Consider the following 12,074-nt stretch of genomic DNA (forward strand, 5'->3'; position numbering starts at 1 on the left):
CTACATGGACAACAAGTGAAGGTGCTTAGAGGGAAAAGGAAAGCTTACATTAACTACTTGCACACTTTATAACAAAATAGTTTAAAAGTTACGTATGCATAAAGATTCAAAACAAACTAAATGAAACTGCAGACTCAAAACTGTCTTGAATCGCTCCTTTTTTCTAAGTCAGAACAGAACTTTGAACCATTACTGTTCATTTTCTTGTGTTGGAAAATAAAACTGGAGATAAAAAAGCAAACCATGAAACCAGGTTTCTCATATAAGAAGGACAGACACAAAACCAGTAAGACTTGTGAAATTGTGTCAGCACAGACACAGTAGATGCCCATTAGTGCCGGCAGAAACAGCACTTTAAGCCTACTGTTGATAGACACTGGACACAGCCTGGTGCACTCTTCTGGAAAGCCCACCAGCCCTCTCACTGTGGGTTTGATGACTGGAAAGAATTCTCAGGAGCACCTAAGCCCTATCTTGATAACACATGGGGTAAACTTTTAATGCAAATAGCTCTTAATATAGCCCATTCATTTCAGCAACAAATCCTATTTTTTGTAGAATCTGAACCTAACAAAACATTTGATTCTCAGTGACTCACAGAAAGGCAGGTCTGGCTGTGCCTTTAAAATAAACTATTGCTTCTAGCTAATGGGTCCTTCAGGAAAAAAAGATACCCCTAAAGGACAGAAAAAGATTTTCTAGATCCACTCAAAATTACTGCTGTTGCAGGCTGGGTGATTTACGCTCTGCATTTCAGAACCACAGCACCCTCCTAATTACACTGTAAAAACCTTAAGGTAAATTACATTTCAATCACCCTTACCAAAAACCCAAGAATAAATCATAAGCCTTAAACTTAATTTACTGCCACGAGCACTGGAGACACCCCATTTGTTTTTATACATAATTCAGAATGACTTTATCACTTGTCTGCTAGAACTCCCAAAGATTTAATTTGCGGCAGGCTGATTAAGCAGGCTGGTTACCAAATGAATGTTAACCTGTCTGAACTAGCCTACTGTCATACTCTCACAGCAAGGTTAAACAGAAGTTTAGCTGCATAAAAAGCCGAGCTATCATCTTAAAGGAAGTGAGTAATAATATTCCAGTACAAGTGAAATATTAAAGATGACATACAGGTCAAGTCCAATTACTCATGAAACTCCTGTGACGGGAGCATAAGAACTGTATTCTCTGCAATAACCCACCGGTTTAATTAGTATTTTTAAAAGTTTTCAATGATAAACAAAAACTGACTGTTATGAAACTCAAAACTTTGCCCTATAGTTCCCACACCACATGAAACACTGGTAAGTCACACGCACACGCACTAACCACACACCGTTCCCTATCTCAGGGTGTCAAATACTCTGCGAGATGCCTGGAAAGGCTCCTGGTATCTTTTACATACACATTAAAGAAAGCATGGTAAGATCAAGCAAGCAGTTATTGTGCTGTTTATCACTTGGCCCAATAGCAGGGTGTTGCAATTCTAATTTGCAACCCAATATTATAGTGTCAAAGCGTCGCTCAAAAACGAGCTAACAGCAGAAGGGGTCCAACATCAGAGCACATTTCATCCTACTCCCCAGACAGTTGCTGGAATGTTGTTGTTATTTTTTTGTGTGTGTGTGTGTGAGAAATCACCCTCTCCTCCTGACTTTTTTGAGAAGTTTTTGCAAGGCAAAGGCCAGGACAAACAGCAGCTCTGTCTTTCATTTCAGAAGTCATCTGCCAGCAGGAACATTTCTCCAGAACTGAGTTATCTTTATTCCTAGATAAAGGAGACACTTCTCTCTCAAAAGAGTCTCCTGCACCAGAAAGTTTAATCTTTATTTGGGAAATTATAAAAACATCAATAGTAAGCGAAAGATGATTTTTCAGGCAGCCCAGTTCAGTGCCACAGATAGCAAACCTCAAATACGTTCAATGTCCGCCAACTGGGAGCTCCAGCTGGGGTGTCTCAAGGGCTACAAATGTTCAGTGTCAGGCTGCTCTTGGAGTGCCTTCTCTTTCTTCACACAGCATCTGCTTACTCACAAACAGGGCTACAGCTCGTTAGACACACTAACTGCTGTGCCACAGCTATCTTCCCATGTGAATGGCCAGAACCTTCTAACAATCCCTAACTGAAAATGCTGCATTGTGACCTCAGTGTCTGATTACCCACATTCTCAACTCAGGAACTCATTTCTACAAAAAGTCAGAAATTATTTTTCCAGGTAAAAACTACCTTCATGCAGCTATGGTAGCTTGACTTGGAGGGCTTTCATGTGCTCATGACCAGACAGTGGAAGATAGAGGACTTAGAAAAGAATTATGGAATAAACAAAACATGAAAGGACAAATAAAGACTGTTGTTCAGTTTCTCTAGAACTATTCACACACACAAGCAAAGATTAATTGCCAGCATTAATAACTGGGGAATAAAGTCAATAAATGTATTTTAAGACCTGAACACAAAGAATTATTTGCCAAGAATCTTCCAGATCAACCTAGAAACACTCGCCAAGTGCAGACAAAGACCAAGTACTTCATGGGTTATTCTCCCTTGATAAGAAGTATTTTCTTTCCTTTCCACTTTCCATAGTGCTGCCTTTACACCCTCAGAAAGGAACTGCAAGCTTAATCTTAGATGCTTGCAATCTTCTAAAAAGAGCTTGCCGGCACAACTTAATTCCCACCCTTGCAGATTTCTTAAATGACAAAGGAAGGCACCAACTGAGATCCTGGTTCCGCTCTGGTTTATTCCACCAAGGCATCTGTGGAGCAAGGAGGATAAGCAGTAGCACAAATGTGAAGCAGTGACACCAGCAGAGCACTACGGCTGCAGGCACCTGCTGCTTCTTGGCAAACCTTGGAGACTTACCACGCTCTTGCGTACTGAATCTGCTAAGCTTGCAAGTAAGCTGATGATTTTTAGCTAGTAAAGACCAGAGAACTGCTGATACAAGAACTGTAAGGTCTGTTACCATGTGAGGAAAGTAATCGGATTTGGTAAATTTGCTCTACCTCAAATCCAGCCACACCCTGATGGAGTAAAACAGCTTTTCAGAGGAACTTCTAACTTCAACCGCATCTAAGGAAGAAAGGAAGGTTTGGGAGCTTTATAATACCCTGCAGAACTTTGCTGGACATCCAAAGTGGCCAGTACAAATGAGTAGGAACTTCTTCCTCACCTTCATCTCTCACAGAACTTTAGAACAAAAATCATGGCAGGAAAATAGGCAGCATCCTGAAGCACAGCAGTCGTAACTGTTAGGCCTGTGATAATATTTAAGGGAAGTACAAATACTGATTGCTCTTCTGCTCTTTGTTTGGTACTTGATTGCTACATCAGCTTTCTGAGCTTTTGGAGCATGTGTGAGTTTTGCTGGGTTTTTAATAAGAGCTTTAAAGATCATAAAAAGAAATATTATTTCTCTATTACTTGTCTAACGACTGCTATGAATCAAATTATTCAATTAACTATAATTCAAATGCAGAATTATTTCTAGCTGTATACGATCTGCTTCAACAGCCAACTAAATAGGGGAATTTTAAAAGTATGGTTTCCTCCTGGGGGTAAGGAAAATAATCCCGGTTTTTGGCCTTTAATACTCCAAGATAAGAAAGGCAAACAAAATGCTGGTGTACAAAAAAAGCTTGTTTTCCAATACTTGACTCTCCTTCATAAATCCCCCTTAAAAAAACAAAACAAAAAAACAGACTAATTCCCAGTCCTACTTAAGGTCAGCTTGTAGTATATTAGGGAAAAGGAATTCAAGTCTTAAAAACCACCGTTCTAGCTTCCTGAAAATAGCACAGTGCAACTGCAGTTCTGGCTTTCCAGCTACATTTGCAAGCACAGTTGGATGAAAGAAGGCACAGAAGATGTAACCCCAAAGATGTAACCCCACATGTAATTGCCAAGAAGGCACGTGGTTTCTATCACATTCTTTCAGACTATGATGCGAATAGATAGAATTATAACTCACGTATATTAAAATAGGATGGGGGTAAACGTGGTTTCTTAGCATAAAAAGTGCATAATTTACTCTTTTGTTTTTTATAATCCAAAAGCATGAAGGAAAACTCGGATTACCTAATCCCAAGTTTTATACACTAGCATCTCCAATTTCTTTTGCTGTACCTGCCACAAAGAGCCCAAGATGATGAAGCATTCCATCCAGGTGGAACCCTTCCCTCATGCCCTTCTGTAACGCAGCACCTTCAAAGCTCCACATCCAAACAACTCCAGAATTTCAACCCATGCTCTCAATACTGATTCTGGTGAACACTGGAAATGCCTATTTTCCCCCCCTGCTGTGGAAGAGGAAAATCAACTCCACGTAATATCTGCTTGTGGTACAACTAGATCAGTCAGCACGCGTTGTAACATGGAGTGGTGGCTGTATAAACAACCTACCCAAGTCAGTAACTGCAGTGGCCCTCTGTTATCTCAGCAACCATTGAGGATCTTTGATGCCTTCACTTCTAGCACTGTACAAACAGTGCACAGCTTTGTACGTAAAAGGTTATCTCCAGAAAAATAAGCCATAGATGCTATTACTCCCTCTGTAATAAAATTTTGATTGAGGTCTTACAAATATCTCGAAATCCAAAAGCAGTTCTTTCACTTCGGAAATACCAGTATTATGCAGGTGACACATGAGGAATTCTATCACACTTACAAATCTCTAACTACTCTTGTTACTAATAGTATATTGTATCTACTAGCTTGTTAATATTAGCTAGTTATGCTTTTGTGTTAGAAACAAATACATTAACAACTATGGAAATGATATGCTAAAGGAATATTTATAAATCAAGAGGTCACCATCTGATAAGAGCTCCTATTAGAAGCTGCTTATCAGGCTTTAATACATATGTGGATATTTGTACATACACCACATAAGAAATTCTTAATCCAAAGTGAAAGAATGCAGTGTTGCCCACACTAAAACCTAATCCTGATTCAAATACTCCATGTGACAGCATTTCCCTGTGCTCATCATGTGAAGTGCTTAGTTTTTTCAGCTACTGGTTTACTCAGTGATATATAGCTAATGTATAAAGAAACAAACACGAACAAGTACATTTCATAACACGCCATGCTCAATTATTCAAAATAATCTGAGACAGAGATGCCCACAGCAAAACAGTCAATGACTGGCAGGAATCTCTACTGTGAACGTTCACTTCCATATAACTTGATTCTTCTTCTTGTCAAAGTAATTACTATAATGCCTTTTTCCCCTCATCAGGTAACAGAAGGGTAAGGACTGAGGGAGAAATTGTCAAGGATTCCAGTTTTCATATTATACTTACCATTCTGTTATCTGCCAAGACATATACATATATTTTTTAACAGCATAAGGTAATTCCCCAAGTATGGTAAATGTCAGTGGTGCTACATTTTCTCCCACATTATCTTGAAGCTAGGGAAAAAGCCTGCTCATTTTTCAAAGCAACTGTACAAACAAGAAGTTTGAGAAGGAACATGAATTACCTTGCTAGTTTTCTTATTATACTTTATACAGGTAAGATACCACTAACTGAGTTTGGATACTAAGCTCACTAAGGATCAAAGTGTACAAAGAGTAGTTAGCTAATAAAAGTGACAAAACAATTCATCAGCTTCCTAGATTTTCTTGGCTGCTGTAAAGACACTTTTCTTGTCCTCCCAGCCAGCACAGGCAAAACAGTAGTGAGAAATTCTCTTATTTCTTGGTCCAGATAGACATTTCATTTTGGATATCTGCAAGGCATATTCATCACAGAAAATCCCTTCTTCAGGGGCAGATCTCAGAAGATTTCAAATGCATTTCTCACAGCCAAACAAGATGCCACCTATCTCTCCTTACCAGATAAACTGCATTCCCTGTTAAAAAAGATTACAATGCCAACTGGACAGAACAGGAAATCAGGAGAAGACATCTTTTCAGCAGGGCTACATCAAGGCAGAGCTACACCTCAGGCCTCAGCTCCATAAGTCTGAATCAGGGGGTGATCTATGAAATTGCAGACCTAGTTTAACTCCACAGAAAGGCACAGTTTGAAATTATGAAATTTGCTTGGAAAATGAGTTATTCTGCTCATAGCTTACCACTGGAGCAACTTTGGGCTGCTCCAAGAATGCTAGCATTCCCATTTGTCATTTTTCTTTTGCAATCATTTTTAAGATATAAGAAAGTGAGAATTTGAAGTACAGGTAATACCTAAGGCATGATGCACATGCACAGTGAAAGGGAGGTAGTATTTAATGTGGCACACTGGAAAATCAAAGTGAAAAAGGGAAGGAGGACAGACAGCAAGTGAATGGTTGCATAAGTTGTGCTTCTACACTTGAAATGTATGAACTGAAGTTTTACATTACACAAAGAGTTGAAGAAAATGATGTTTTTTAAATACAGCCAACACAACCCCTGAATATGAATACTGAAGGCAGGGAAAAGGAGTGTGGCAGTTTCTTGGGTTTCTCCAGAGAGAATTGCACGGCTCCATGGTCACTGCTAGTTGGAGATTCAATCATGATGTGAAACCAAACTACTATGGAAGGAGGTGGGGGGGTTCACAACTCATTTGATTCCCAAAACTACTCAGAATCCCATTCTTTCAAAATAAATGTTGCCATATGACAGATCCTTCACATTAGGTTGTTATTGCTATGGACCTAGATCTCTAAGCATTATTAATCAACATTATAAGAAACACACAGGTAGTCTGAGCTCAAACTATCACTGAATTCCTTGGGAACAAACAGGTGTTCAGTGCTTCCAAACCCACTACTTACCACTGTTCAGTCATGCATCAAATAAGCTATCTTGTTTTCAGTGCACAATCTCATAAAGTCAAATGGATATACGATCTAAGAATTCATACATACCCATGCTTTAAAATGATGTTTAAAACTTCAAGTGATTAAAGGCTTCCTGTGAATTACAGAGAAGTTGTTTTCTCAAAGCTAGTAAGTATTCTTTCATTAGGAGCAGACTGTAAAAGTACTTCTGTACATACTGAAATACACTGCATACATGAAACGAGCGTTTTCACACCAGTGAGCAAATTTTCTCCTTTAAAAACTTAATGTAACTTTATTTTTTTTTTTAAAGTCTATCAATTTGTTGCAGGCTTTTGTAATTGTTGTGTTTTAATTTACAGAAACAAGGGCCATTTGTACTCAGAGATTAATTATGAGGCCCAGAGATTTACCGCACAGAACTGCAGAGCTCTTCATTCTACACTAGGCAACAAGACATTGCTTTTCAGTTTAGTACATACCAACAAAAGCTTTCCACCAGGTAAGCTCTTATCTTTTCCACCAGCAAGTGGATGAAATTCTAGGTTAGCCACTTCATCTTTTGACATCAGATTGCACTACCTAGGAAAAATAGTCAAGTTTGCTCTAGGTTTTGTTATTAAACTGTTGTACAAATACTAAAAGGAACAGAAATGTTTAAAAATTTGACAGCCCTTGAAATTAACTTCCTCCACAAAATAACTTCATTTTCACTACGTATCTTCAATTAGAAAAAACATCTTGACAGGTATTCAACGTTTCATTTTAAACACTAACTGGATGAAAAAAAATCTCTAGGGTGGAGTGCGTTCAGGTTATAAATCAGCAACGCTTATTTTAACTCCTCACAAAGTGTTGCTGAGATAATTACTGCTGACAGCTTTATTCAAGGTTCATTTCACTTTTTCTACTATTTTTCCCCTGTTAGAAGTTCAGCGGGGCCCATGGGAAGATCCACCCCTCACACCTGTTAGGTTTCTTCATGTTACGGAGGCCAGTTTGGACATGTCACTTCCAATTAGCATTGTACCAGCGCGCTGTGACAATTACTTATTGCAGGTTTAACTTCTTTTATTTATTTTTTTTTAAGTTTCTAATCCAGCCACAAGAACAGTGACAGAGTATGTGATTTAAACCTGTCCATACAGGTTGTAGGTAACTCATTCCAAGGATTTCAGCGATGTTCCCATGGTAGATACTTCAACTATAGTGAAGACTAAAATCACAAGGGAATGCTACAGAGTTGAAACATAGAACCCAATCCAAACAACATTGTGATGTTTATTCCAAATGGCCTCATAGTAAAAGCTTTCTCCTCCTATCACAGCACAAAAACTCAGCTCTGGGAGATCTTTACCACTTGTGCTGAAGGCAGCAGAACCATAAAGATGCTGTGGGATCAACACGTGGACACCCAGCATAGCAGGTGGGAGCAAGAAGTTATGCTGTAGGAGAATTCACAGCGCACAGAAAGGACAGGTTATCTATCAAGAAAGACACCAGATGAGGGACGCTGAATTCAGAGCAACAATTACAGTAAAGGAAACTCCGTGAAACACTATTAAGATTTTTCCATACAATCATGAGAAAAAATTGCACCTCCTTCTCTGTGAGCACCCCGCTCTGGTACGCTGGTTGAACACACATGCCTGTTTTTGCTTCATTTAATCATCAGTCGTATTACCGGGGCATTTATCACTCTCCTTTGCTAGCCAAATGAAAGAGAAAACGATCCCTGGTTTTGATTGTTTCTCATTTCATTAAGCCTAGTTAGGCAAGTTAGCAATTAAAGCAGAAGGACAGATACTGTAGTACTTCATGTGGATTCAAACCACAAAGATATTTAAAGGAAATGAAAGGGAAATAATATTAGAATCTGTTGTAGAATTAAGTAGGAAAGAGATATATTTGAGAGACTGAAATAAATACCCACGATCACTTTCAGAGCTCATTCTTCTTCTCAGAAAAAAACTGTAAATATTAAAAAGGTTGAAAAATCCGCCAAGCCATTCGCAGCTATTTGAAACACAGGGTAACAGAATTAAATAAACGCTGAAAGACCTGGAACACAGTTAAGTATGGACCATGAGGCTAATTGTGGATCTTGAGTTAATTACTTTCCACTGATACGTTTTCTCAATAGTCTTTTACATCAGTTTTTTCTTCCCTCGCTCTGAACCCCAAGGCAATTCAGCGCGCTAGCCTCCAAACTCTGGGTGATTCATTGTGTACTTCTGCCTTAGGATTTTTAGTTCATGCAGAGAATGCCAGGCTTTCACATCAAGTTGATGTTAATGTGCACTGACAAAGCAACAGTAAAGGAGCTTCATGTTTGTCACAACGTGCACTCTTTAATTTAGTAATTGCTTTATACTGATATGCAAATAAATGACACATTTCCCAAATTTCCAGTTTCTTGGCAATGCTTTCACTAATTACTCAGCGGTTCAAACTTAGGCATATAAATTAGTTAAGTGAGTTTATTAATAAGTACACCTGTGCAAACTGATCTAAAAAATACATATGCCCAGGATTACACTGTAACTTACTGTACACTTTCAAATGTATATGGAACCAAAAATTAAATATTCTTACACCAAAACAAGATCTGCTAGTGTGTTCTTCATAGACAATTGAGATTCCCAAATCCTTCTAAAGCTAGAGACTGCCTTTGTTGAAAGGCAGTCATATATAAGTCAATATATTAAGTCAAAGCATTTGCTTGTGTCATGTTACCAAATGAGAAGAGTATCAAGGTAAAGAGAAAACAAATCAATAAAGGAAAAAAGGATAAGAATCCCTTTAGTACCTGAAAATGTGGGAAAGTGTCAGCGTACACTCATCCATGAGCTTACTAATTGCAAAGTATGATCTTCAGTAACACTACATACTCTTACTTTTGAAACCTTCATGGTGGCCCCCCAAAATATAGTTGCACTAACTTGACACAGACTCACAGCAACTGCAAAAGCATTGAATAGAGATAACTTGTCCTATAGTCACAAGTTGGCTTGAGTTGGAAGGGACCTTAAAGCAGGGACACCTCACACCAGACCATGATACCCAAAGCCCCATCCAACCTGGCCTTGAGCACTTTTAGAGATGGGACATCCACTCTTTCTCTGGGCAGACTCTTACAGCACCTCACCGCCCTCTGAGTAAATTATTTCTTCCTAGTATCTATTCTAACTCTACCCTCTTTCAGTCTAAAGCCATTAGCATCTACCTTATTACTACAGCCTCTAATAACAAATCCCATCTTTCCTGCAGGTGCCTGTAGGTACTGGAAGGCTGTGGTGAGGTCTCTGCAGAGCTAGGGCAAACAACCCCAATTCACTCTTTTTGTATTTCTTTTCACAGTGTCAGAGCTAACAATTAATCAATGTACTAACATCATTCTGCTTCACTCGATGGCTTCTGTATTGAAACAAAGCGTTTGTCAGGTTTCTGATATTTTCTTTAAGTAAAAAGGCAATTGCTGTAGAACGTATAATGATGTTGCTTATTCCAACTTTGACCACAAAATGCCTATTCTGCTATCCAAAAGAAATACAAAATTGCTAAACAGATTTTTCATATGAGGAAAAATTTTTGAATGTAATAATAAGCAACAGTATAATCCAATGATCAAGTTGATTCATCTAGATTACGTATTATATTGCCTACAGATATTCACAGATACGTCCTGGGAACTGTTTTGCATTCACAAAGAGTATCAGCCAAACACTTGGCACGTTTCTGGTCTATGGTGGGATGCCATTTACTTCACAGCATTGTACAATGCTTTGGATGGTAATTGAAGAGTGCCTGGATATGTTACAGCACTATATAATTCCCTGGCTCAGTTCAAGCAGTCGTGCTAACAACACTGCTTCCAACAAACGGTTCAAACACTCACAGGAGGCTTTTTATGCTACCTCTTCTTCCCGGATATCACTGTTCAAGGAACTGGGTTTTTGCAGAGTTAGCCATGCTGTTACTGACTTCTAAAAACGAGCTTCTGAGAGGCGTTTCTTATTTAGTTTCCTCTGCAGAGAATGCATGAAAAGGAATTTAACTCTTTAGATCAATAGTATTAAAAACACCAAGTACACATCCTTCTGAAGTAAAGGGGAAAGGTCAAATTCAGAAATACTAGCACATCAGTACTTTTAATTTTAAATCTTCTTTTAATATTCATAAATGATACATTTTGGGGGTTGGTGTGGCTGTAATTAAGCAAAATGCATTAATTTAATGCATTCATTCACCGTGAGTGCGTATCGAATCTGCTTGGCTGATATATCACACTTTCAAAAGTGATAAGCAAAAGATCAAGAACTAACAACTAGCTAAAAACTGAGTGTTTATAAAGAATCTTTCTATTCAGAGTCTTCTTAGAACTTGACAACCATGCATTGTTGCCAGCACTTTAGATTGGACTTTTGTTGTCATGAAGCAAAATTAAAGTGGACAATTCCTACTGAAACCCAGCTGACACCCGGCATCTACATTTCTTTGACTTTTATAAAAGTTCAGCATTAAATCTCAGGCCTCCTCTTAGAAATGAGAAGATCTGAGTTGTGTAAGTACACCAGCCTATTAAATGTCATTAAATGACCACTGTGCAGTAACTACATTTAGAAAAGGAACTCCTGTGATTGCTACCAGAAGCAGAGCTCTTCTCTTGCTTGATAGAGGAAGTATTTCATCTAAAACAGTTTTATCAGCTATCACTACTTGGTTCGTGGCTTTGTCACTATTTTATTGCACTTAATAAATAAATCCCAGGAAAGGAACATTCTATGCATCTTGTTAATGGAGACATTTGAGAGTATTATATCAGATTCTGTGCACAACTAGAACAAAAGTTTTAGCAATAACAAACATTTGAATTAATATATACAATAATAAAAGCAATGATATGCAAAGCCCATTAACAATATGACTTACTTAAAATTAAACTCTGTTTAAGAGTCCCAAACACCCACAGACTATTGTGATGGATTTTCATATATCTTCTAGTGAAGCTCTGCTCTTTTAGATAGTGGAGATTTATTACAAAAGAAATAAGCACTGCTGAGATAATCCTCAGGAATAATGCAATTACCACTTATCAAACAGGTGTCTGTTGTATTCCAAAGAGATTATCACTTCCTATTCTGCTGTCTGAGAGCACAGAATAAAAGGGTAGCTGCTACTATTAAATGACTGAGGAGAAAAGAAGTGCTCGATAATAGCTCTTGCTGGCTTCTCTCAGCAGGACATGAAATAAATGCAGTCCTTCTGTAACATCTTGCCCCTAAAATGACTG

At 38.3% G+C, this 12,074-nt stretch overlaps 1 protein-coding gene across 2 annotated transcripts in view; it reads right to left on the reverse strand.

The window, feature by feature from the left end:
* FAF1 (Fas associated factor 1) overlaps positions 1-12,074 on the reverse strand; it is a 133,239-nt gene that overhangs the window by 46,228 nt on the left and 74,937 nt on the right. The window lies entirely within an intron of this gene.

This window comes from Excalfactoria chinensis, chromosome 8, assembly GCF_039878825.1.
Source record: "Excalfactoria chinensis isolate bCotChi1 chromosome 8, bCotChi1.hap2, whole genome shotgun sequence".
Lineage (NCBI taxonomy): Eukaryota > Metazoa > Chordata > Aves > Galliformes > Phasianidae > Excalfactoria > Excalfactoria chinensis.